Source organism: Rhinopithecus roxellana, chromosome 7 (assembly GCF_007565055.1).
Source record: "Rhinopithecus roxellana isolate Shanxi Qingling chromosome 7, ASM756505v1, whole genome shotgun sequence".
NCBI lineage: Eukaryota > Metazoa > Chordata > Mammalia > Primates > Cercopithecidae > Rhinopithecus > Rhinopithecus roxellana.
The window spans coordinates 56,013,969-56,017,202 of NC_044555.1; the positions used below are offsets into that span (position 1 = coordinate 56,013,969).

General features: G+C 46.5%; 1 pseudogene; it reads right to left on the reverse strand.

The window, feature by feature from the left end:
- Positions 1 to 360: 360 nt before the first annotated feature.
- Positions 361 to 1,349, reverse strand: LOC104673733 (annotated as a pseudogene).
- Between the last annotated feature and the right edge of the window lie 1,885 nt (positions 1,350 to 3,234).

Consider the following 3,234-nt stretch of genomic DNA (forward strand, 5'->3'; position numbering starts at 1 on the left):
GTTCACATGAGAGAATGAAACCACTGTGACAAGATCCTGGCTGATGATCAAGACTAGGATACTTTTCATATTTGTTTAAAACATTTACGTCAGGGAAAAAAGCAAGAACATACAGAGAAGCAACACCATTGTTTTTTTCTTTTTTCTTTTTCCAGATGGAGTTTCGCTTGTTGCCCAGGCTGGAGTGCAATGGTGAGATCTTGGCTCACTGCAATCTCCACCTCCCGGGTTTAAGCGATTCTCCTGCCTCAGCCTCCCGAGAAGTTGGAATTGCAGGTGTGCACCACCACGCTCGGCTAATTTTTTGTATTTTTAGTAGAGACGGGGTTTCACCATACTAGTCAGGCTAGTCTCAAACTCCTGACCTCAGGTGATCGATCCACTTACCTCGGCCTCCCAAAGTGCTGGGATTACAGGCATGAGCCACCGTACCTGGCCAGACACCATTCTTTTTCAATGAAACAGTCTAATTTCGGAGAATGAGCCTTCCGGTTTGAATGCAATGTGTGTGGTCCCAGTGTTGAATTCTTTTGAATCCAAGTACATGCCTACGACTAGGAGGAACACTTAAGGATGAAGCAAGTTTGGAGGAAAGTGTTAACTACAGAGATGGTCACTGATAAAACGAGTTCTTAGAATTTCTCAGACACACCCAGAGGTGAAGGGCAGCCGGAACTATGAACACAATGGAAAAATGAGCTCACCCAACTGCACACACAGAGCTTCTAGAAGGGTTAACAGCTCTTGCCATAGGTTCCTGGTTGTAGTTGACAATATCTGCCTTCACCACCCTCTGTGACTGTTCTATTTCTGCTTTGTTTAATTTGATTCCAAGGATTTCAGCAGCAACTTTTTGAAAACACAGGAAGACAGAGTCTGTTGCCTTGGCTGAAACCAAGTGGCTATTAAAACCGTTTTCCTGGCAAAACCGTAAGTGTTTTTCAGGTTTTACTGTTTGATTATGCTGCAAATCAATTTTATTGCCCACTAAGGCAACCAGTGGCTGAGTTTCTGACTTCACTCACTTTCTTCATTAATCTTCTAAAAATTCTCAAAGCTTGGATAACTTGTAATATCATATACCAAGAGGATTTCCTGTGCTTCATAGATGCATCTGTCCAACATTTTGCTTCCTGTTGTCTGGCCTCCTGTATCCCAGACTAGAGAATAACATTCAAGTTTCCTGGCAATGTTATCGTTTTCAAAATAAATCCAGTCCTATAGTTTGTACTGGTTCCTGAAAGTTTTCTGAGCAAAATCTGCAGCTCAGGAGGTCTTCCGGGAGGTGCTGTTCCCTAGCACGATGATTTTCAGTGCTGGTCCTGGCTCTCTTCCTTAGAGTCCTACATGATGTCCCAGGAACCATGCCCACCCCCCTCCCCCAGGTGGAGGGAGGAGGGGAAGGAGAATGTCTCAAGGGGTGAGAGAGGAAGAAGGGAGGTAGTGGGGACAGTACCTCACTTGTCTGCTCGATGTCAGCAGCGACTGGAGAATCTCTCGCCAGGTGCCATCTTGCCTATCTCTTCTCCCTCTGCCCCCTGTGGATCTTTTGTTGAGGGCTGGGCTGTACATCCGTAGTATGAGATCCTTTGAGGCCTAGAAAAGAGCAGCTGCTATGGGGTTGAAAGAAGAATGGAGAAGGCCAGGTGCAGTGGCTCATGCCTGTAATCCCAGCACTTGGGGAGGCCAAGGTGGGCGGATCAGTTGAAGTCAGGAGTTTGAGACCAGCCTGGCCAACATGGCAAAACCCCATCTCTACTGAAAATACAGAAATTAGCCGGGTATGGTGGCTCATGCCTATAGTCCCAGCTACTTGAGAGGCTGAGGCAGGAGAATGGTTTGAATCCAGGAGACAGAGGTTGCAGTGAGCCAACATTGCGCCATTGCACTCCAGCCTGGGTGACAAAGCAAGAGTCTGTCTCAAAAAAAAAAAAAAAAAAAAAAAAAAAAAAAGAATGGAGATACTAGAGGTTGCACAGTGCTGAGAAATATGAGGTTCTGACCTAGCCAGAGTGGAGAGAACTTTTTAACATCATAGGCATTCACTTGAAAAACCACACCTTAGGGGAAAGAACTACTTCTTGGAATAGAGACTACTCTAGGCGGGGCGTGGTGGCTCACGCCTGTAATCCCAGCACTTTGGGAGGCCAAGATGGGCGGATCATGAGGTCAGGAGTTCGAGACCAGCCTGGCCAACATGATGAAAACCCGTCTCTATCAAAAATACAAAAAAATTAGCTGGGCATAGTGACGTGCACCTGTCATTCCAGCTACTTGGGAGGCTGAGGCAAGAGAATCGCTGAACCCGGTGGCCGAGGTTGCAGTGAGCTGAGATCAGGGCACTGTACTCCAGCCTGGGAGAAGAGCAAGACTCCATCTCAAAAAAGTAAAAATAAAAGGCCGGACGCGGTGGCTCACGCCTGTGATCCCAGCACTTTGGGAGGCTGAGGCAGGCAGATCACAAGGTCAGGAGATCGACACCATCCTGGCTAACACGGTGAAACCCCATCTCTACTAAAAATACAAATAAAATTAGCCGAGCGTGGTGGCGGGCGCCTGTAGTCCCAGCTACTCGGGAGGCTGAGGCAGGAGAATGGTGTGAACCCGGGAGGCGGAGCTTGCAGTGAGCCGAGATCGTGCCAGTGTACTCCAGCCTGGGTGACAGAGCGAGACTGTCTCAAAAAAAAAAAAGACTACTTTAAGACTGCCCTAGTAAAGCCTAAATTATGCCTCACCAGGATCAAGGATCAAGAAAATTAACTGCCTCTCAGAACAAAACTCAACACTTTTCAAAAGATGCAACATAATCCAGATTCCTTACAACATATCACCCACAGTGTGCAATCTACAATGAAACATTTACTAAACATGCCATGAAACAGGAAAACATGACCCATAAACAGAAAAAAATGCCATAGGTTCCCGTTTTTTATTCCTTTCCTATCTTCCCTTTCCTTCTCTGTTTCTGTTCCTTTTCCATCTTTTTTTTTCTATGTACCTCTTCCCTTTCTTTCCTTTCTCTATCTATTTCCTTTCATTCGCCCCCCCCCTCCAATTTTCCATCTGTTCTCATCTTTTTTTCTTTTTTCTTTTTTTTCTTTTGAGATGGAGTCTCGCTCTGTCACCCAAGCTGGAGTTCAGTGGCGTGATCTCAGCTCACTGCAACCTCTGCCTCCCAGGTTCAAGCGATTCTCCTGCCTCAGCCTCCTCTGAGGAGCTGGGACTACAGGCGCC